The 23210-nt window shown below is 63.7% G+C and overlaps 1 protein-coding gene across 1 annotated transcript in view; it reads left to right on the forward strand.

The window, feature by feature from the left end:
- The first annotated feature begins 3966 nt into the window (after positions 1-3966).
- The window catches only part of SLC45A4 (solute carrier family 45 member 4), a 38892-nt gene continuing 19648 nt past the window's right edge, over positions 3967-23210 (forward strand). Inside the window, exon 1 of the mRNA XM_037498659.2 lies at positions 3967-5623. The gene's annotated coding sequence lies outside the window, so the exon portion shown is untranslated. The remainder of the gene's footprint in view (positions 5624-23210) is intronic.

Raw genomic sequence — 23210 nt, forward strand, 5'->3', positions numbered from 1 at the left:
GGGCTGCGGTCAGCGTGGCAGGCCGCCTTCTCGGCAGCGAGTCTGGGACACCCCCGGAGCACGCTCGTTCTGCTGGGCATTTGCCCCCAGGTGCAGGAATGAGGGTGCTCGCTGCCCAGAGGCGGGGTCCCCTCCAGTGGGAGGCTTGGCAGGGCTGGTTCACGTTAGTGAGCCCGGCTCCCTTGCCCTCCTACCTCCTCTTGGCTGACGCCCAGGAGAGGGAAGCGTTGTTTAGGCCGAGGTCGTTGGTGTTTTCATCCTCCCAAACCTGTTGAAGGATTTTGCTGGCAGTGAGGAAAACTGCATTCCTGAGCCAGTGCCAGTGCCGCCCCAGAGGCGCTTCTTTCTGCTGTGCGGAGAGGGCCTTCCCACCCGGGCCTGGGGGCCCGCCAGCTGTTGGGCTTGCCTGGAGGGGCTCTCTGGGGTCCTGCCTGGGAGTCCTCAGATGGTCACATTGGCCGCCAACCTAATTCTTCCCTTTTCAGAGAAAGAGTAATCTCGGGCACCCTTTAAGCAGATAAGGAGGGCTCGGCCGGGCGGCATGGCCAGGCCTCCGCAGGTGCGGCCCTGTGGCGCGTTGAACCAACTCCGCAGCTCCCGGCCGCTGACTCTCAGCTGTTGTTTTAGGGAAATAATGTAGCGTGTTCTTGGCTTGGAATGGAAAGGGGATAGTTTTCTGTCAGTTCCTTTGAGTTATTTTGACATCTCCACGAGAGGCGAGCTCGTCTGTCCGGATGCCTTTTTAAAGCATGTTTGTGTTTTGTAAAATAACTTTGAAAAACCGTGGGCACGTTTTCAAGTTGACGGTGAAACTTTTTCGTGCTACTTTTGAGTAACTGGAAGGGATGTAATTGCTAGTGTAGTGTAAGTAACTGTTCTGTTGCGCTCGTAAAGGCGTCCCGGGGAAACACTACCTGCCACTCTCTAAGACCGTGCAGGCGTGGCCTGCTCAGTGCCTGCGGCGGCTGAATGGCGGGAAGTCTCGCGTCCTCTTCTCGTAAGCTTGTGTGCGCCCCACGGCTTCGTGCAGGGGTGCTCTGCGCCTGGGTCTCACTGACCATCTCACACGTCTCTGTGACAAAAGTATGTATAGAAACTACAATTTTAACACCTTTTGGTGATCAGAAAGCTGCGTTAAGTCAATTCCAAGAAATTTTTTTTGGTCATTGTAATTGTCAACTCAAAATCAGACGATTGCCTCATTGCTCTTAATAATTAATTAATGAATGCACAAAATAAAAGTACAGTGGAAAGGTGTGTCTCAACGAGCTGGGTGGGGACTTCAAAGTGCCTCAGTGAAAGAAATTATTGAACTGTCCTCGGAGGCAGGTATGTTCTTGCCACTAGAACATTCCATGAGGGGTGTGCCTCACTGTCTGGGGGGAGGGAGGTGGTGAAGGAGACCTTGTGGGGGCACTGTGGGCGCAGACTTGTCCCCTGGGCACCTCTCTGCCAGTTGCACTTTACTAATGTGCACAGGTGCAGACGGCGCACTGGGCGCCGCGTGCAGTCAAGTCGCCCGCCCGAGAGCCCCGGGACGCCGCTGTGATTGCGCACATGTTTTAGGGGGCCTCTTCCCCGTGTGTGGCTGGAGGGGTGAAGCACCTGCCACTTCATTAAGTTAGGACATCAGTATTTTTTAGACTAACTGTGTTAAAGGGCAAGAGATGTAATGTTTCTTAAAGGTACGTGGGCAGTGGCAATATGTTTTTATTTGGTGGGGTTAAAATTTAAGCCCGTGGAATGGTGCCTTGAGTTAAATTTTAATTTTGCAGGAAGAGGTGTTAGAAGCAAAAAGTCTGGGCTTTCGATGCTACAGCACTCACCGCAGGGATGCAGCCAGCCTGCGGCGCCGCAGTGAGCCAGGAGTCCTGCCTCGCCGGGTGGGGGACAGGCATGTGTGTGTGTGTGTGTGTGTGTGCGTGCGTGTGCCCGAGCGCGCACGCGCGCAGAGGTGATGCCAGTTCCCAGGAGCCTGCTCAGATGTCGTGTTTGAAAGCACTGGCTGGGCCTAGCAAGTAAGCTGGAGACACACGCTCTCAGAATATGAAGTTACTATTGAAAGTCAATGGAAATTTGATTGAAAATAAGCAGCAATTGAAAAACAACATATTGCTTCATTTTCACCCAGGAATAGAAAGTGCTTCGGGGCGAGAGCTGTAGAACTTGGTATCAGGCGATCGTGTTATGACGTAACTGGGAAATTCTAAGTAAGTAGGGGCTGGGGCTTAATCCAGTTTTGTGGGGGAAGAGAGAGGGCCCTGGCCAAGCCATTGGATTTTGGTGCCTGGATCAGCTGCAGTTCTCACCTGGTCGCCGTCCTCAGACAAGGCCCCTTAAGGAGGCTGCGCCTCGGATTTGGACTTGAGTATGTTTGGGGACAGGACGCCTCAGCGGGTCGCTGGCACTGCCTCCATTCCTAGGGGTCAGCGAAGATAGGCGCCAGTCCAAGCGCATGGTCTGGGAATCGCGCGGTCAGCTGGGCGGTGGTGAGCCGGCGGGCCAGGCTGCAGGGTCCTGTGGCAGGGCGGGCCCCCCCCAGGGCGCACAGCAGCCTCTCGTTACACCTTGCCATTTTGGGCGATGATCCAGAAATCCAGGTTGCCGGTTCTTAAGCACCGTGGAGAACGGGACCTCCAGGGCTGTTGGAGGAATCCCGTCCTCACCTGGGGCTTCAGTCCAGTATGCAGACCTACCCCAGAGAAGCCCGAGAGTGGGGTGCTAGAACCAGGGAGCGGTTTGTGTTGCTCCTATGAAACAGTTCGCATCAGAAGTTGCGGTGGGAGCCCTCCCCTCAGCCCTGCACACCACCACCCTCTGCTGGATGGAGCCGGATCTGGGACCGGGAGGAATGCCCTTGTGAGGCCGTTGTGAGTGCTGCCTGCGTCTGCCGGCAGGACCCTGGGCGCCCCGTGGGACGGCGGGGAAGCGGACAGAACTTGGGGCTGTTCAGAACTTGTCCAGCTCGTCCCCGAATTATTCAGATGTCTAAAGTGTTTTTAATTCTTAAGAGGAAGGGCGGGGCCTGGCCCTTGATTCTTCAGCAGGACATTTTCTTCCCAGCCTGGGCCCTCCCCGGTTCAGACCGTGACTAGGAAGCTGCCCGCTGCTCGGCTCTGCGGCGGCTGTGTTATAACCTGGGAGTGCCCTGGGCTTTGTCCCTGGCACTGCGCAGGCCCCGGGAAAGGACACACGGAGGGCGGGGCCTGTGCCCAGTCCTCAGCCAGGCTCCCTGACACAGCCCTGGGCGGGCTGCCCGGTGGTGCTTTCTGGACTTTATAGACAAGGGAAAGGCAGCCCGGGGAGGTTCAGTGACTTGTCCAAAGCCCCCCAGCCGGTGGCCAAGCCTGGGTGTGAATCCAGGGTCCGGCTCTGGGCTACCCCTGCTTAGAAGTGGAAAGTGGCAATCTTAGGGTTCTGCTCTGGGGTGTTGCTGGAAGGGAGGTGGGCCTGCGTGCGCACACCCTGCCCCCCGGGGGGAGGCGACACCACCTAGGGTCCATTTGGTTCTTGGTGCTGGTCGTTGGGCTCGCGGGCGTTCTTTGGGGCCCACTTCGATCTTGGCGTCAGCCGCCGTCCTTTGGCCAAGAGTGGCTGTGGAAGGGACGGGGCCGTCTGGACCACAGACAGGCGCTGGCCCTGCAGGAGGTGTGCAGGCGGGGCCTGGGCGCTGGGGCAGGCCAGGGGTGACCAGGGTGCACGGTGCTTTGAGAAAGTGTTCACTGAGGATGTTTTCAAGCACCAGAAGAAAAGAAGTAAGTAGTACAGCGGCCCCGCCCCCCGCTACTGCTCTCCCTGGCACCCGTCACCCACTTCTGCAGTTGGAGTTTTATCAGTCTTTGAAGCAACTTGGAAAGGACACACAGGAACGGGGATGGGGAGAGCGTCCAGAAGCCAGGGAGACGTCTGAGGCAGGGCGGGGGGCAGGGCCGTGTCTGGGGGGGCGGGGGTTCTGTGGGACCCAGGGTGATGCACCTCTCTCTGTGTGCAGAGCTGGGGTACAGGGGCATTGAGCACATATGTGCTTCAGCAATATTGGGGTGTCGTTTTTCTCTGCAGGGCTGCCCGTGTGCAAGTGTGGAAAACACTAGTATTCCACAAAATGAAGCGACGTTGAACACTCATCAAACGTTGCAGAAAACGGCAACTGTCTTTTCAACAGTGAGCCGGCCAGTGGCGGTTCCACTACTGACCGAGCTGCTCCCGGGCCATGGCTGGAGCGCCCGCTGCCCGAGTCCTGGCCTTGGCCGCCCGCCGCCGGTTATCTGTCCTGGCTAATTCCTGACGGTTTGAGCCACCGTGTCACCGCGGGGCTGGGGGCTGATAAGCGCCGGGGATGGCGTCGGTTTGCGGCTGTGGGGTTCAGCAGGTATCTGATTAAGTCCTGTGTCTGCAGAGTCTGGAAGCGCTGCGGATGTGCCCCGGGGGCTGCCGGACTGTGGTGCCATGTTGGAAGCTACTTTCTGACACTTTGAATGTGGGTTTTCTCGTGGTTTGTCAGAATCTGTCCACAGAGGGGTTGGGTCCCGCCCACCCTTCAGGCCTGGTCTGGGCCCCCAGCCCCCTCATGCTTCTGAGCCAGAGGGCTCCCCTGAGGGCTGGGGGTGTCCCTTCCCTTCTGTGGTGCCTCTTCCACACCTGCGGGAGTCCGGGGTGCTCCGGACAGTAGCTGCCCAGCCACTCAGCTCTGATGTCCCCTAAGGAGGCTGTGCGGGAGGAGCCTGGGGGGCTTCTGTGTGGCCACGCAAGCCGGGCATATTCCCAGTGGAGTGTGGTGAACTTGGGGGTTCTAGTTATGGGGTCCTGATGGGTCGGTCACTATTAGCACAGGGTAGTGCCTTGGAGTGCTGGGGTCCTGCCACCCCCTCCCCCTAAGTGTCTGTGAGACCTCATAACCCACAGGGGCCCGGCTCCTGTGGGTTCATGGGTGCCCGCCACGTGGCAGCAGCAGTGGTATCTCCATTTTATCGACGAGAAGTGGGGACCTCCGGGAGCTGGTGTGGGCTCTGACTGCACGTCTCTGCGGGCACACGCGTATGGGGAAATGGGGGTGCACGAGCTGTTTGGCCTCAGCGGGAGGCGCTGGCTTCAGAAGGACGCCCACGTGGGGGCTCAGCCTGGTCATCAGCTGCATGGGGTTACCGCGGAGGGCCCCTTGGAGGGGAGGCGCATGTCGGCTCAGGAGGAAGCAGTGAGCCTGTGGGGTGGAGGCGGAGGTGGGGTGCTGCTTTGCGTGGGCCCTCTCCCACCGCGCCTGTTTGAGCAGCGATGGCCCCTCAGCAGCGGGGTGACTGCGTGGAGGCAAGTCGCAGCTGCCTGCTTGAGGTCTGTTGGGTCCCCGGTTTTCTGGATACCCCCGGGTGTCCCAGACCAACTGCTTTGTCTTGGATGCCATCCCATGAAGGCAGGTGGAGGGGACCTGAGAGAGTTCTTGGTCGGCCTGTCGTGTGCTGGTGCCGTGGCTCACACGTCTCCTTCTGACAACCTTAAACAGGCCCTGATGAGTTACCGCCTTTGAGGAGCAGATCCCGGGTCTTGCTGGCAGAATCAAGGGCTGGCGTGGTTCTACCTGTGGGACGTCTGGAGCGTGCCCTGCAGTTGGCCGCGCCCCCAGCCTTTGCAGGTGAGAGGCTGAGTCGGGCAGCGCCCGGGCCCTGCTGGGGCCCTCCCCCTTGGCCAGCGGGAGCCACCTGTGCGCGCAACAGCTGGCGCAGCAGCAACCTGGTGCCCTGCTCTGCTGAGCCTCCTGGGTCCCTTACCCGCCCTCTCTGGCCCTTTCTCCTCAGCGGCCTGAGGCTGCTGGTCACAGAATTAAGCAGGGAGATCCGGGGCTCAGCTGGTCCCTGAGAGGCCCTCGGTGCAGGGTGACTTGGAGTCCACTCATCTCTGCAGCCCTGCCCCTGGCAGCGTCTGGCACCCGCAGATTCCTGGGTGCCTTCAGGGTCTTCCTGGCAACTCCCCACTCTCCTGGCATCTCGAGCCAGGGCCCTTGGGGCACCCGCTCACCCTGAGTGTGCTGTGTAGGTGTCGCGTGCTCACTGCCACCCTGGGTGTTCCTGTCACGCCCATGACACCATGATACCCCACCGCTGCCCCTCAGGACTGGATGTTCAGGGCTGCTGGAGGCTCGTGGCCCCCCCACTCCTGCTCTGCCCATGCCCCACGTGGTTGCCGGGTGGCAGGGCCCAGGGCCAGCGGAAGCGCACCGCTCCCTGCCTCGCGAGCCCTTGACCTCTGGGCCCTGAGCAGCACCTGGACTTTCAAGAGCAGCGTCGGTCTCTGCAGCCCCAGCGGGGCCCTGCCCCGTAGCCTGGGGTTGCCCTGGCCCAGTTTCTCTTTCTGCCACGAGCTGGCCTTAAACAAGCCAGGATTTCTTGGCCTTTTCCAAACCCTTCTATTTTTCTGCAGGTTTTCACCCCAGAATATCTTGTCTAGATTCACCTTTTCTCCACACACCCTGCCCCCCACCCTGGGCCCCGAGGATGACCCCGAGGCCTGTAGGTGTCCCTGTGAGGCTCCGAGGCCCCACCCGCCTTTCGTCTCTGCGCTCTGCTGGCGGGAGGGCGGCTCTCTTGCACCTCTGCCTCACGCAGAGTTGCCCCAAGTCCCGTCTCCTCTGCAGCTTCCCGAGACCGCGTCTGTGGGCGTCTTGACACTGTGCGATGACTCATTTGTGGTCAGGGCCCTTAGGGCTCACAGGCCTCTTGCTTGAGTGCCGTGGAGGCCGAATCCTGTACAGGGCCCGCTCTCTTGCACTGTGACTCTGTTTCAAGGCTGATGGTTCTGGTCTTGATTTCATGACAAATGGATCAAGAGCTCCTCTGAGTTGATCCTTCTAGGTGGTGGTTTTGTCATCGACAGCCCTGGGGCTGTGGTGGCTGCCTGCCCCCGTGGCAGTATCACAGAGGGAGCCTGGTCACGGGTCCATCACACACTGGTGGTGCCAGGAGGCAGACGGCACCTGCAAGTAGAGAGGGTCAGGAGTGGGGTGAGCAGGCTGGAGAGACCCCAGAAGGGGTGATACCCCACCTGGGCCTGGCTGCAGCAGGGAATCTGCGCGGGGGATGGGCCTAGGAGGCCTGTGGCGAGAGCTGGCCTTCCGTGCAGGGCTGGTCTGTGGCTAGTGGGCACTGTGCAGGCTTTGCCGCTGTCCTGCCCAGCCACATATACACCTGGATGCCCCCCACTGCCTGGCATGGTTCCCCGTTTGGTGGGGGCTGACAGCTCCCTGGGAGTCTTGGCGAGGTGACAGAAGGAAGAAACCCTGGGTTGGCCGGGTAGCTGGGAAACCCAGGCCTGGCAGATCCAGGGCACAGCTGTGACCCTGCCCCCTCCTTTCCGGGGGCTGGGGACGGCTACACATTTCTGGGGCGTCCTGGAAGCACCCTGAGGGCAGGCAGAGGCCTGAGGCCCCAGGGTGCTATGGGGGCTGGGTGAGCAGGCGCGTCTCACAGCCCTGCCCGCGTCGTGCCGCCTCTAGAGCCAGACCCAGGTAGAGCTTGGTGGCTTTCTGGGCCCGCGGGAGGGCCTGGGAGGCAGCCGTGCCCGACCCCACTTCCTTGCAGCGTGCAGCTCGGACTGAGGTGCTGTCTGGAGCCCGGCCCGTGTTGTGGTTATGAAACATGAAACCGGTGTTTTGCTGACCTGTTTTTTCTCGCTCAGTCTTTCTTCAGCTCATGTGTCCCGGGTTACTTTTCAAAATGAATGAGCTAATCCCACATGGCTAAGGGGCAAAACAAGCTCATTATCACCCCGTTGAGCCAGGCCAGAGACACTGCGGCCCGGCTGGGGGCTGCTCCCCTCAGGGTCAGGTCCAGAAACGGTGCTGTGGTCCGGCCTTCTGACCTCACCCGGCATCTGATGGGCTCCCGGAAATTCTGAGCTCTGTAGTACCCGGGGTGCCATACAGACATCCCCGAACGAGGGTCCGTCTTTGTGTCTTCATCCACGATTGTTTTTGGTAGAAACGTGAAAATTGCTCAACTTTGAAGGAAACTACAAAAGGAGGGACAGGGACCGACTTTGAACAATTATGAAAGATTATGTAATGAGCAGCTCACCACAGAAACTCTTTAACCAGCTGGTGTCCGTGTTCCTGTCGCCCTCCACGCCTCTGCCAGTGGGGGTGGTCTTGACCTTTTTGGCCTTGAGTTCCTGTGCTCCCGTGAAAGCTTTGGCGCTCCAGCCCAGAAGACACAGACACCACTCTCTGTGCTCCCGAGCCACACACCCACCAGGGAGGGTGCCCGCCCAGGGACCTCCTTCTGGAGCCTGGGCCGCTGCTGCCTCCTGGTGGGCCGCCCTGCCTGTCTCTGGAACTCCAGGGCCGCAGCCAGACCCCAGGGAACCTGAACCTCTGCCTTTGGCACGAAGCAGGTGGCTGGGGCGGGCCCCTAGGAGGAGCAGCAGGAGCATGGCCGGGTCAGGCAGGCCCAGCGGGGCAGGCTCTCATGTCCTCGCGGTGTGGCCGAGGGTGGTGGCTGCACCTGTTGCACTCAGCATCTGAGCACCTGCCCTGCAGGAGGCCATCGTGAGTGTCCGTAGAGCTCGGCCGTGGTGGTGACACTGGGCGCTCCCCCTTGCGGGGACACATACAGTAGCTAAAATTAGCAGTAGGAGCCAGCCTTGGAAAAGCCAAGGTTGTCCAGAGGAGTTAGGCAATGTCATCTGGAGATAAGAGAGTCTGGGAGCAGCAGGGCAGAATCCCGACCGCATCGCAGCTGAGGGGGGAGCGTCAGCCTGGAGCTGCCCGCTGGACCGTCCGTGTCTGTCCCGGAGGAGGGCCTCTGGGCGGGGTCCCTGCGTCTGTGCCTGTGGGTAGTTCTGTAGCCAGACGCGCTCCCTGGCTCGGTCAGGAATACCTGCCCTGAGTGCGTGAGGCGGTGTCATGTCACGGTGTAGCAGACGTGCTCGCATGTGCTGCTGTAAATAGGACAGAGGTCTTGTTTACAATGCTGTGTGTGCGTATTGCACGCGTCACTGCACACGTGTGACGCATCACGCACGATACAGCACACGTCATGTCATTCGTATTTTGCCTATGTGAAGTTTGGCGGGGGGGTCCTAGCTGTCAGGACCCAGTGCCCCCGGCTCATCTTCACTGATAGGACCAGGGACGTGAGTTTTGAAGCAAGAGCGTGACCCAGGCTCCGAAGCTGCGGTCCCCTGGCCAGGAGCCCCCTGGGCCCTTCTGTGCTGGGACAGAGACCAGGCGGGGCTGGCTCTGGACTTGGAGGAGTTGGGGCCTGGCGAGGGGTGGGCTGTCTGCCCTGAGTCTGTTTCCCGGGTAGAGCTGGAGGGCCCGGGCTGTCCGCCTGTCTGCAGAGCCACAGCCTTGGGGACAGCGAGGTCTCCTGGCCCGGGACCTCTCAGCTCCTCTGAGTCTGGGCGCCCGATCCAGCCCAGCACGCCGCTCCTGAAGTCGGCCGCTGGCTGCGGGAGGCCAGTCAAGCTCTTCTGAGCCGGGAAAAACCCAGATCCCGGCCATTTACAAAATCTCCTCCCCACACTCTTCGGATCAAGAGCGTGTCTCGGGTTTGAGCGGTTCCTGGTAGTTCTCGGCGGCCTGTGGCCCGCTGGCAGCCCCTGAAGCTAGAACCCTGTCTCACCGGGAAGCCCCGAGTCGCGCGCCACTTGACGCACGGGCCCCTCCGTGCGCGGAGGCGAAGTCAAGGGCCTTCACGCCGGGGGCTTTTATCAGGCCAGGCTTTCATCCCCGCCTTAAGAGCGCAGCCACAAGCCTGGTGCCCCGCTCTGCCACCCTGCAGTGCCATGTTCTCACCACACGCCCAGAGCCTGTGCGCCGCGCTCGCTCTGCCCCGCCCCCAGCTGGTGCTCCGGGCCTGCCCCGCCAGCGTCCCCACCTGTGGCCGGCTGCCCCGAACGAGAAGAAGGTTCCCCCCAGAGCTCAAGAGCGGGGCTGCCCCTGCCCCGCCTCTCCCTAGCTGGGCGGGTGGGGAGGGAAATGAGCTGGAGGAGCGGGCCCTCCTGCCGTCTGCCCAGCGGCTGTGAGCCTCCCTCCCTCTTCCTGGCAGAGTGACTTAGCTTTTGTGCCTCAGTTTCCTCGGCTGTAACTTGGGGCTGACAGCCGCCTCCTTGGGGTGGTGAGGAACTAGAGGTCAGTATATGCAAAGCGCCTAGCATGGCAGTTGCCTCCTGGGAAGCGTTTTAACGCGTGTCAGCTGCAGTCGCGGCCACACACAGCCAGTGGGGAGCACTGGCAAAGGGGAGACTGCTGTTCCTGAGCCGCAGGGACGCGCGCCAGTCGGGGAGGTGGGGGCTTTCTGGAGCGATCCCCTGTGCTGGGTGTCGGGTAATCTGCTGTCAGGGTGAGTGCCTCGACTAATGGGGGCAGAGCCTGCACCCCAGACTGTAGGCCTACCAGCCTGCTTGCAGCCGGCACGCCGGCGGCTCAGAGGGAGACCGCACTGGGCTGCTGGGTGGGGGAGTCCTCTGGAGGCCCCTCTTGGCTGCTTATCTGCCAGGGAGGGTTGCACGCAGGTGAAGCGCGTAAGAGCGAGGATGCTGGGGGTCCTCACTCACCATGGGGCCTCCTGGGGCAGGGATTTCGGGACTCGTGAGCGGCTGGCTGGCCTGGAGGAAGGAGGTTGAGATGTGGTCTGAAGAGTTAGCCTTCTGGGAGCAGGCCGGGCGAGGCTGCGGATGCGGTGTGGCCTGGGCGCAGCCCTTGTGTGGGGAGGGGCCTGGGAGAAATGTGAGACTGTGAGTCGGGGTCCCGCGCCTCTATGGTGCACCCTCTTGTGTCACACTTGTGGACTGGGCCTGGAGGCCCGAGCCGCCTGTCTGCTGGTGCCAGGGACACCCCCCATTTGGCCTGACCTGGCGCGAGGTCCCACGTACGCCCGTGACCATGGCCCAGCAGCAAGCCCGCTGTGCCCCGAAGAGGGGTAATAGGGGCCACGTGGAGTCTTTTGTGGCCTAAATGTTTTCTTAGAGCCTCACGAGATGCCCAGAAGAGTGACCTCTTCGCCGAGTGGGTGAGTAGTCCTCAGACGTGCCGTTAGCCTTCTCTCGGTGGCTGTTCCGCAGTCGGGCCCCAGGCCAGCTTCCGAGCTCTGGGGGTGCTCCTGGAGGGGATGTGGGAGTCGATACTCCTTGAAGGGCTAACGAGGGGCCTGGCCCTGGAGGCGGCGGGAAGGTGGTCCTTGGGGAGGCGCCTCCTCTCCTGGCCCTGCGGCTGGCGTGGAGCTGCTTGCTTCATGAAGACGTCAGCACCCAGGTGACCTCACCTGCTGGGCTGCGGGCCGCTGAGTCACGGCGCTGTAAATCATACCCGCAAGGAGAGGTTCGTGAGCTGCGGTTAAAGTCAGTCTTGAGGAAAGAGCAAGGTGTGTGGGGTGGTGTGTCCCCTCCAGGCTTCCCTCCCTGCTCTGCCTGGGTGGGGGCTTGCACGGCAGGGCAGGATCCAGGCCGTGGAGAGGCGCGGGGAGGCCCGGCTCATGCCAGTCTCTTGACTGACTAGAGGGCCCGACGCCCTGGGCTCCTGCCCAGTGTGGAGCTTTGGCTGGTGGAAGGGCTTGCGAGGGGCAGTGACCTCTTTTCCCTGAGTCTTTAACCCACCGGGGTGTGGGGAGGCCACCAGGAAGCAGAGCCCAGGACCCCAGAGAGGGGTCGCACAGCCTGGAAGCCCCTGGTGCAGGTGAGTGCCCTTCACGAGGGGCATGGGCTCTGGGCGCACTGTGACTGCTCGTGCCCCTCTGCTAGAGAGGCAGAGGACGCGCTGCTCCGGGCCTCCTGAAGGGCAGGAGGCGGCTCGCAGGCCCGTGCACGCTTCCTCAGGGCTGCCCCTCAGACCACGGCTTCCTGGGTGCAGGTGGAGGCCGGGGAGGGCCCCCACCACCCCTCCACGCCGGCCCCATAGCTCCGTGTTTCTACAGGGAACAGGAAGGACCCGGATTGTGAGCTCAGCCCTCCCTCGCGGGCTGGGCTGGGGTTCAGATGGACCTGCTGGAGGAGGGGGCGTGGGCTGCCGGCCTGCCCGCCACACATCTGTGTGAAGCAGCTCTCCCTGAAGAGGGGATCGCTTTGGGGTCCGCAGTAGTTGGCAGCCCGCCCCCTGGAGGCCGAGGCCGAGAGGAGGTGCGCACCTAGGAGGACCCAACCGCGGGGAGGCAGAAGCGGCCGTCTCTGGCTGTCTTCACGGGTCCGAGACAGGTGTGTGCCAGCCTGGCAGGGCCTCAGGGTTTTCTCGCACCCCGGGAGAGTTCTGCTGAAACCAAATAAGCAGGAGAAATATTTCGGATCCCGTGACCTTCTTCTTGGGGTCACCATTCACTGTAGGAGGTTTTGAACGTTTCCCGTTCCAGTTCCGAACGGGAAGAACAGCTTCTTGTTCAGAGCAGCAAATAAGGAAAAGAATGAAAGTATCTCCAGTCTCTGTTTCCAGAGGCTCCCCCGGGAGGAACATTTTTATAGACACCAGACGTCCTCGCCAGCGCCGGCCAACTTCCCAGCCCTGGCCGGTGTGGGGTGAGCTGGCTCTGGCGGCGGGGCCCACGCCTCGTGCCCGCCCAGCCACCCCGTGGCCACGACCGGCCGTGGGGCCCTCCAGAACACAGCCTTCTTGTCTCGTGCCGACGCGGGAGTGGGGCGCCCTGAACTCTTAGGACAAATGAAGCAGGTGCTTCTGCGTGTGGTGTGCGGCCCAGGAAGCATGCACGCTGCTGCCCCGACACGCGCAGCTGCCGGCGTGGCTAGGGGCTCTATGCAGGCGCCACGCCACTGCGCTCCCGGCTGAGCACAACGCCGGCCCACGCCCACCCCCTGCCCCACCGCTGGCCCTCGTTGTCCACCTGTTCTTTGGGCCCAGCAGCCACTGCCCAGATCTTTGAGTTTGGGGAGCTGGAAGTTGAGTAACCTCAGCCCTTCTATGTCCTTGACTGCAGGGGCCCGGTACACCCCAACAGCCTAGGCGCTTCAGGAGGGCCATGCCATCTGCGCCACTGCATCAGACAGTGCTTACAGCCCCCGCTCTGCTCTCCTGGGCTGGGACGAGCAGCTGCCCAGTGGCTGGAGCTTCTTGGTCTAGTCTCCCTGACTTCAGATGCCAGCCTCCCGTGGAGAGAGGTGCTGAGCGTGCCCCGCCACCACTAGCACAGAGGCTCTGGGTCTCCTTGGGGTGTCCTAGACTTGAGAGGCTCTGCATAAGCTCAGGGCTTGGGGTGGTGTCTGGTGGGGAGGTTGTGGGACAGAGTAGCCATGGCTAGTGACAAGATTTGGATTCGGCGAGCCCTAAAGTAACAGAAGATATTCCAGGTGAGGTTGGGGCGCTTGAGCCACGTTCTCCTCTTTCACTTGCTGTGGGGTGCAGTCCGAGCCCCGCGCCTCCCTTGCCTGTATACCCAGCCGCCTTGTGTCTGCAGTGGGACCCCTCCTGGGTGATACCCATTCCCCCAACCTCGCTGACCCATTCCCCGGGCCTCTGCCTGGGTGTCTCTGAAGGGGTGCCAGTCCTGCCACCTGTGGGGCTGAGGAATGCTCTGCGCGTCGGAGTGACCTGTGTCTGTGCCGGCCCATGGCCCAGGGCGGAGCCATCCCTTCCTGGCTCTGGGCAGTGCTGCCCCTTGGCATGTCCGGCTCCCGGACCGTCTGCTGTCCTGACCCTCTACTCCATCACCTGGGCCAACGGCTCTCCCAGTGTACATTCTGCCCGCCTCTCCTTCCCCCCACTCTTGGGTGCCCTAGACCCTCAGGGAGTTGTGTTTGTAGTGCCACTGCTTCCCTAGCGGCCAGGGGACAGCCCCCTCGGCGCCTCAGTGTGGGAATGTGGAGCTCGCAGCAGTGACCGCTGGAGTGCCCCTCCGAGTGTCCGAGCACTGAGCGGACACCCTTGCCTTCCCCGTTTTTGTTTTACAACAAAGACTCGCCTCCTTCAGTGACAGCTCTGGGCAAGAGCCCTGATAAAGCCGGTGGCGTGGTTGATACTTGATTCTAGGCTTCCGGCCCCTCAAGCAAAACCAGGCCGAGTGGTGTGACTTCAGCTCAGGTGTGCCTGCCATTCCTCTTCGGGACTCCACGGCCCTGGGGCGTCTGCTGCTCTCCAAACAGAACCAGGGGCTCGGGGTTTCACACCGAGAGCTGCCGTTCCCTCCACTGAGAACCGGCGCCGGCATCGCCTGCCTGGTTCAGGCCTCAAAGCCGTGCCGGGCCTGCGTGTAGGCAGGGACGAGACGGGCCCAGCCGTCCAGGGCTGACTTGAGGGCCAGCTCGGCGGCCACCTCTCGGCATCATGCTGGGAAACCATGCTCGTTTCACGCCAGGACACATTAACGCGTGCCGTGCTGGGAACGTTGCCCTGGCGGCCCTGCCACAGGGCCCCGCGAGGCCTGGGAAGAGAGGAGCCAGGACCCCAGCCTGCACCCCGCTGTGCAGGACCACTGCGGAGACCGAACCCCACCAGCTCCCAGGCCCGCCCTGCTGGCCTTAGTCCCTCGTGCCTGCCTGGTTGGGAGAGCCCTGCCTGCGGCTGCCCTGCCGTCCCCTGGGCCTCCCACACCTGTTCTGAGCTGACCACAGCCCCTGTGGGGGCAGGCGGTGGTTTGGCCCCCAGAGGCCTTGCAGGGAGTCCGGGGTCAGGAGGACCCTTTGGCCTGGTCCCGGGGACTGGCGCCCTCCCCTGCCTTTTGGTTAACCCCACTTCCAGCTCTTCCTGCCAGTGGGGGCTTGATGGGTGGGGTCTGGCGCTGCACCCCCCAATGAGCACACAAAGTGCTGGCAGGGACTCGAGGCCGTACCCGCCCGCCGCCCCTGACTGCCACTGCGCTGCCTTTTCCCCTTTATAAAACAGCTTCTCTGGCAGCTTTCACTTCTCAGGGAAGCAAGTCCCAAGCTAATATTTATCCTGCAAAGTATCTTAGAAATGCTGGAGTGGAGTATTTGCAGAGAACTTTATCAGCCTTTGAAAGAGAGTTATTGTTAGATTGATAAACTGAGGCACTGTTGACAATAGCCAGATTGTGTTTGAACTTGCAACCTTTCCCTCAACAGTTAGTTTCTGTGAACAGACGGGATTGTTCTGGCTGCTCGTGTAAAGAGGTCTTTATCCGGCCGCTGGTCTGTCTCGGGAGCGTGTAGGGGAAGCCGGGCTTCGGCTTCCCCGCTCGGCCCAGGTGTCGCTCAGGGTAGGTGGCGGCACCCAGGGAGCCGGGCCCTGCGGGGCGCTGTCCCGGGGGAGCCACCTGACAGCCGCGTGGGCCGTCTCGTCTCGGCAGCCACACCGCGGTCCACTCACGCTTCTGCAAAGGGGGCGAGAGTCCGTCCTGAGGATGTTGCTTTTCAGTAAAGGAGCCGCGTCTGGGCCTCCTGGTGCCTGTCCCCTCCACCTGCAGCCTCCTTGGCCGTGGAGCGAGCAACCAGGCAGCACAGACTACCCCGCCTGTGCCCGGCCATCGCGGGACCAGTGGAGGCGGGTGGGGCTGCTCAAGGGCTGCGCGAGGCAGCGTCGAGGTGGCGCACGAGCAGCCGGGGTGTCGGGAAGCCAGCTGGACTCTGCCCGGGCCGGACCCAGCTCAGTGTGTCAGGCTCGCCTAGCTCGTTCGCCTGGTGTCGGGGCTCAGAGGGGCTAGAGCGGGCTGCTGGAGGCAGTGCCCACGGCGGTGGCCCTCAGCACGCAGGTTGGTGTGGCCCCTGCCTGAGCACGGCTCCCTGCAAGGCCCAGGCCGGGCTCTGGAGCCTGTGGGGTGGTGTCTCGCCCTGTGGAGACCTTAGTCAGGGCCCAGCACTTCCTCTGAAGTCAGCTGACTGCCCTGCTGACTGGCCATCCCCCCTTCTCTCCCAACTCAGCTTTTCTCTGTCGCTGTCAGGCTGTCTCCCCGTCCCGCTTCCCCGCCGAGCGGGGTGTGTGGAGGGCCCGAGCAGCTGCGGCCGCCGCGGGGCTGGGAGGTAGGGCCCGTGACCCCGCCATCCCCACCCCGCCGTGCAGCATCACCCCCGTCCGGCCCCAGCGTCCTTGTCGGTCTCCGCCCGTGCTGAAGACGTGTCGGCCGAGTCGTTGGGGACGCCCAAGTCTCCGCAGGGGCGCCCCACGTCCATCTGACTCTGGGTCTGTCCCCCTCCTTGTAAGGCACCCCTCACCTCGCCGCCCCCGAATGTCTCGGTCACGGGCCGTGGGGTGCTCACGAGGTCCAGGCCCATCGCCAGCCGTGGGGGCTCCTGTCCAGCCGCGGAGCATGAGGCGTGCCCGTGCCGTGCCCGATGCCATGGAGCCTGGGTGGGAAGGGCAGTGTTGGGAGCCACGACTCTGACGTGAGGCTTTGCTCCCGGGAAGGTAACGTTTGTAGGGTTTGCACCTTCGTCAGCACCCTGGGGTGTCTGGCGGCGGACGCCCAGCTGGGCTGTGGTTTCCAGGTTCCTCACGTGGATGCGGGCGCAGGGCGCGCAGTCAGGCCTTCGGTACCAGGGACCAGGCGCCAGGTCCTGAGACGTTGCCCCGGCAGCACCAGGACTGTGGGGGTAACTCCGCGGTGGGGCCTCTCTGGACGGTGCGCCCTTCACAGCCCTGGTAGGCGCGGCACTGAGGAGCTGGCTCCTGGGGAGTGGGGAGGCATTTAACTGCTGATACGGGTTGCGCCAGGGTACGGGGTCCTGTGGTCGTGGAGGGGGCACCCTGAGGACTTTGTGCTCTCCTCAGTGCCCCCGAGGGAAGCTCCAGCAGGCTCCACGCCCCTTACCCCTTCCCGTCAGCCCCCACAGCGGGGCAGAAAAGGGCCTGTCTGTGGGGTCAGAGCCTGAGGAAAGGGGTCCCCAAGGGAGCGCTCCTGGAACCCCCCTTTGCCAGTGGTTAAACCAAGTAGAGCCGGGGAAGTGGAACAGGCTCCCTGCCCCACCCCAGGGAGGTGGAGCAGAGGGGAGGAGGGAGGGAGGGCGGGGGCGGGAGGAGCCGGGAGGACAAGGCGCGAGACCTTGAAGAAGCTGCGCTGGCTCCTGGGCCCGGGCGGGTGGCACAGACCCACAGACCGGGGCCCGTGGGGGGTCCCGCAGGCGGCGCTGGTCTGGACGCGGCGCCGCTCTCTCCTCCCGGGCCTGTCCGGCTGCTCCTGCCCCCTCCTGCGGCCCGCGGAAGGGGCCTGGGGCGGCGGCGGGCGCTCGGGCCTCCGCGGCCCTGCCCTGGGCCGGCCCTGCCGGCTGGACGTTTCCACGAGGGCGGGTGACCGGGGCGCGACCTGGAAACTCTCCTCTGCCTCGTGTTGCGCTCCCCTGAGCGGAAGCTCCTCCCGCAGCGCGCGTTTCGTCTCGTTGCGGCGGCCGGCAGAACCTGTTTAGAGAGGGCAGGTTTGGGGGTTCTGGGGTGTTCCTCCCTGCCCTGTAACAAAAGGGGCCCCCTAGGCAGGAAGAGGGGCAGCACAGAGGAGGCCTCCTGGGACACACGGGTGCCCCTGCCCGCGCACCCACCGCGCTCTGCAGCGCCGCCCTCGCCTGCGCCCGGCGTGCGTCCAGGGCAGCGGCCGGCGTCGTGGCTCTGGGGTTTGCGGTCTTAGAAATTCAGCGCGCGTTTAACCCGCGGTGAGAGCCATTTCCAAGTTCTCTTTACTCTCCAAAACTTTACCTTTTTTAAAAGACCGGTTGGATCTGGACATGACGCAGAGGCGTGTCACGTTTCTCCTCTTTGAGTGAGCGGACCCCGGGTCCGCCCGCGAGCACCGGGACCGAGGCCGCTCCTCAGCCTCCGGCGGTGAAGTCGCTGCCGTCTCGGCTCTGTGGCCGCGTGCTGCTCCCGCGTGTGCTGCGGGTGGGGCCCGCGCTGGTGCTGCCGGTCTGGCCTCGCGTGGGCGCGTCCGAGGCTGGGGCCGGCGCGGCGCTCCGTAAGTACGCCCTTGCCTCTGAGGCCGGATCCTGCTGCCATGCTTGCAGTAGGAGGATTTTGCATTTTTCACCACCACCTGCTGCGACCAGCGCTTGGGCAGCGGCCACCTGCTTCTCTCCCCGTGCATTGCGGAGCGGAGCCGGAGGCGCCGTGTCCGGGTCGTCGGGAGGTCAGCGGGAAGCCGGCTCCTCCGCGCTGCTGCCGGCCGCGCCCTGCTGTCTCAGGCCGGCCGGAGCGGCTTCCCCAGCCCGCGGGTGCCAGGAGCCGTGCTGCCGGAGCCTCCGGTTTTGCCCATGGCAGCTGAGCGCCTTCTGACTGGCTCCAGGGGCACGTCGACGCCAGGAACATCCAGGAGGAGAGGACGAAAGGAAACCGCACAGTGCTGCAGTCAAGCACAAAGCGCCCCCTTCCCAGCTGCGTGTCCAGAGCTGCGAGGGCCAGTGGCCGCCGTGGCCGTCCGGGCCGGGCCGACCTGCTCACTGGCACGTCCCGCCGACGGGGCCTCTACCCTCCTTCTGAGCCGGAGGCGCTGCCCTGGTCTCCCTCCTGCGGACTTGGGGGAGAGGGCCCTGCGTTAAGAGGCTTCAGGCCCAGCCTGTTGTCTTCCCCCGTAAATTTCAGGCGTGGGATGCAAGTGCTTATACATTTGGCTTGAAGTCAGAGGTGCTGAGTGTCAGGCCAGCTGTCTCTGGCGGCTGCCGGTAGCTTCCGCGTGCCAGGCTCCTGGTCTTCATCGGGCTCGTGCTTTCAAGGGACCGGCGTGGCGGGGGCCCTGCCGGGGTGCCGCGCCACCCTGCAGGGGCGGGGGGCTCGGCACAGCCCCTCAGGGCTCCCTAGCAAGTGCGCGTGCAGTGTCCGGTAGAGCCCGGCTCCCCCTGCGGGTCAGGGGGCTCTCCCCGTTGAACCCCCTCCCCGCCGCCCCCACTGCCACCGTTCTGGGAGACGCGGACCCCGCGCAGGTCTGGGTTTCCGGGAGCCTGCCGGGTCCCGGAGCCCCTGGAGCTGTCCCATTCGAGTGTGGTGGTAGCTCTGAACAGCACGGCGTGAAGTTGTGAGCTGCTGTGATTGGCCTGGTGGCTGAGGTGACTGAAACCCATGGAAGCGGGGGGTGTGTCTTGGACACCTGCTGAACCTGCGTGCGCGCTGGCAAGGCACCGGCCTCCGCTTCTCCTGCTCAGCGTGAGCACACGGCTTTGCTTCCCGCCGGGCAGAGCGGGTTTCTGTGCACTGCGTGATGAGCTTCCTCTTCTGGAGAAAGGAGGGTTTCCAAACACCGGCTTCCTGTTCAACGGCACGGGGGGCTCGTCTGGCCTCTCCCTGCAGCCCGTGCGGGTCTTGCTTCTAGAGCCCCCCCCTGGCGCCGGCGCCCCTGGCTTGGGTGGACAGCGAGTAGAGGGGTGGAGACGCTGCTGTTGGTGCCTCCTGGGTCTGCGGGGGCTGGCGGAGACATGCACAAGGCAAGGCACCCCAGAGGGCACCCCGTGGACCTGCCTGCTCCCACCGAGCTTGAAGCAGGTGGGCTGTGACGCCCAATGGTCCCGGGCTGGAGGCGCAGACCCCGGCCCACGCTCGGCGGCCCCCATGAGCGGGGCGTGTGGGCACCGGGTCTTGAGCGGGGCTGGGGGTGGTGGGTTCCTGGCTTCGTCCAGTCCATTCATGCTGGGACCTACGCCCTGGCGCTGCAGCTGACCCACGGCCCCATGCACGGCAGGGTACCAGGCCCTGGCCCGGCCTCCTGAGAAGTAAGTGAGCTCGTGGGCTCCCCACCAGGGACGCGGGCACGTCCTGTGCCCTTCTGGCTGCGCTGCGCTCTCTGCGCGCTGGGTGAGGTTCTCTCCAGGAGCCTGCTGCCGAGGCTGCCCAGGCGTGGCGCGCGTCTCCTCTCTGACGCTGGACCAAGCACTCCCAGCTCTTCAGGAAACAGCCCTGTCGGCGGATGTGCCGGGATGTGCCGGCGGATGCGCCCTCCTCAGGCGCTGGGTGTGCTCGACTCAGCTGTCCTTGCTGCGCTTGGTCAAGCGGCAGCTCGTTCTCCACTGTGCCCAAGCGCCTGTCCTGTCCGCCGGTCCGTGTTCTTTGCCTTGGTCCCCGAGAGAGCCGCGCGGAGGGGACAGGCGCCGCGGGACTAGTCAGCATCCGTTGTGTCGTCCTGAGGTTTTTTGTTGACATCGTTCTAGAAAAACGTTAGTGGCTGCCATGGGCCTCACCCAGGTGGTGGGTGCAGAGTGAGCAGCAGGTGTGTGCGTGCGTGCGTGCGTGCACAAGGCGTGTGTCGGCACAGGAGGCGTGAGGCTCCAGGAGTTTGGAAGCGCCTGACTCTCAGATGTTATGACTGTTCCGTGGAGCCTTGGGCTAACCAGAGTGTGGGGTCTCCATCCAGGGGGACCCTCCGTACCTTCCCGTGGCATGGAGTTACGGCCAGCTTTCCTCAAAGCAAGTCATAGGAAGCCGCGTGTCGTGGCATCAGTCCCCCTTAAATTAGCAACAGGACAATAGAGGAAGTCGTTGGCCGCAGTGATGTCCTGTCCTTGACGACCTGCCTCTGTGAGCCCTGACCCGGCACCACCAGGGCTGGCCGCTGGGCACGCGCGTCCCTGGCGAGGGGCCTTCTGAGTGGAGGATGCTGGGATCGGCTCAGAACTCAAACCGCCCCTCCACCTTTGATAGGCGGCGGCGCGGAGGACAGTCTCGTGCTTCGTCTTGGTTGCTGGCGCCTGTGAGCTGGCTTGGCTGGGCTGCTTGCGGCCCGTGCCTCAGAAGGAACGTGCTAGCGCGGGCAGGTGTCAGCGGACAGCTTCCCTGAAGAGAGCAGCCTGCGTGCTCTGAGCAGACCCCTTCACGGACCTGGTTTGCAGGACATGGCCTTACGGGGTCTGTTCCTCACCGGTGCCGGCACACCTGCTGCCTGTGTGCGTGAGCACGTATGTGAGCATGAGCGGCCCCGCCCTGCACACGCCTTCCTGGTCTCGCCCAGGCTCCTTCCCCTGCCAGCCTTGTGGCGCCCCGATGAATAAGAAGGGGCCTACAGGGAGAGCAAGGGGTGGCCCCAGCGGGCGGGCGTCCTGGCTCCACAGAGCCCCACAGGGGGCCTTGCTCTGGGCCCTGAGCAGGCGTGGCAAGCCCTGGCCTCGCCCTCCCGCCCAGCCCTGCAGGCCCTGGTGACGCTCGCCTAGGCTGCACTGGGCGCTCTGCTTGGAAACGGCCACGTTGTTCTCCTGCTTTTTGTCCATTCTCAGACAATCACAGAGTTAGATTATCAAGTTGAAGAGCTAAGAACCAGTAGCCTTCACCGCATGGGGAGGGACAGAAGAGGGCCTGCGGGGTGTTTGGGGATGTTCTGTGCCCCGACATCAACCTGGCGGAAGGGACCGGTGGTCGCTTCACTGCCGGAAAGCCGAGCGGGTAAGGGGCGCCCGCGGGGGGAGAGCCGTCCCAGCAGCCACAGAGCAGGGGATGCGCTCGAGCAGCGTGACCGGAAACGTGCCGGCCAGGGGGACCCCGCCTCCGTGCGCAGGGCGGCTCCGTGTTCCGGGGTGGCGGCTCGCCCAAAGCTGACTTGCGAAGCTAATGGACTCTCAACAGAGGCACGGCCTGCCCCTGCCTCCAGCTCGCCGCGCCCTTAAAGCGCGAGTGCTCCTCAAGCTCCTGCGGGGGGCACATAGGAGCGGCGGGCCGCCTGGCTGGAAGCCTCGGACTGGCCTCAGCAGAGAGGGGGCGTCCTCCTGGCTGGACTCTCACGGTGGCGGTCAGCACAGCACAGGAGTAGACCAGGGCAGCGGCCACTCACCATGATAGAGGCCTCGGACTGCTGGGCAGACCTGGACATACGACGCAAGCAGCCGGATGTCCACTGTGGCAAGAGGACAGTGCCCCCAACCCCCCACCCCCCGCACAGGACAGGGCCCCCTTAGATCTCACTGGAAGTAGTGCCGCGTGAGCTGCCACCTGAACGGTCTGTGCCTCACATGCATCCAAACAGCCAGATCCCCCGAGGTGACTCCCAGCAGCCATGCCCCGGGTCCTGGGCGTCAGCCCGGACGCTCTCCAGCCGCGGCGCCGTGTCTCCTGTCCCCACCTGCAGCCCGCCTCTGAGGGCTGGGCCCCCGCACGCAGCTCCTTGACAAGACCAAGTGGCCTTTACGCGTCGACGCCTCGGCTCTGTTTTGGGGTGGTTTTGTGGCATCCGCCACGGTGTTCATAAGCCTGGGAGGCTGACACCTGCCGGGTGGCGGCCAGCCGGGCGCTGGCATGAGGAAGCCCGTCTCTGCTGAGAGGAGCTGCCCTGTCGGTCGTCCAGCCTTGGTCCGCGCTCCTGGTCAGGCAGCGGCCCGGCTCTTCCACAGCCTGGCTGGCTCGAGGGGGACCCTGTGCGGGGGGCTGCTGCACTGGAGCCGCCTGGGGTGCTGCTGGTCTCTGTCGTTCTTGCCGCTGTAGATGACAGTGCAGCCCGGCATGCTGGTCACTGCGCCGCCGCTCGGGCTGCTGGAGGGAGCCGCCGTGTTAATGCCTAGACTGCTCGAGTAACAGGTAACTCCGCCCACCATCACGCGTGCTCGGGGCGCAGTGCCCTGGCCCGGGGCGCTGGGTGGGGGCGGCCGCCGGTCCTCGCCATCCCTCCTTCCAGTGCCTCCCGAGCTCCATGGCCAGCACAGCAGGCCGGGTGGGTGCAGGTGCAGGCCAGCACCCTGCAGAGGTGTTCAGGGGCTCATTGTGGCCTGAGCTGAAGGGGAGGAGCAGGGCAGAGCGAGGGGTAGCAGGAGAGCCATGGCGCCAGGTGAGGGTACTGAGCCCTGCTGTGCTGGGGTCCTCCCTGAAGGAGATACCTTCCCTCTGCCCCCCAGAACCCGGGTCGCAGCAGGAACTACTGCCGACCAACTGAGCCCCCCACAGGTCAGGCAGGGACCTGGAGACGCCGCCCCAGGCCCTCTTGTCTGCCTAGAAGTGCAGGTCCCCTGGGCCCAGGACCGGGCAGAGCCTCAGACCCGCTCAGGCTTGCTGGGCCGCCCGCCCTGCCTGTGGGACCACTGGGAGTGGCACCTCGTCCTGGGGAGGTGGGGTGCAGCCATCCCCGCCCCTTTGTTTCCCCTCACTTCCTCTTCCAAAGGCCAGTTTGGGGCCACTTTTAGGAATTGGGTCAGGAACCCCCAACGTTGGGGAACACTCACACGTGGTATCCTGTGGCTCCCTCTGTTCTGACTTGATGTTCTGTCGGCACATGACTTCGCCCTCCGTGTCAGTCCTGGGACTTCGCATCCCGGGTCTAGCGCCTGGATCTTCCAGCAGAGTGACCCGAGGCCAGGCAGGCGGCCCTGACTTCCTGGGCCTTTGGCAGTTCTCGGTGGATCTCACTCAGCCTTCCCTTTGAAAACAAACTCCCGAGAGAGGCTGC

This window comes from Talpa occidentalis, unplaced genomic scaffold, assembly GCF_014898055.3.
Source record: "Talpa occidentalis isolate TD23 unplaced genomic scaffold, MPIMG_talOcc4v2.1, whole genome shotgun sequence".
NCBI classification, from domain to species: domain Eukaryota; kingdom Metazoa; phylum Chordata; class Mammalia; order Eulipotyphla; family Talpidae; genus Talpa; species Talpa occidentalis.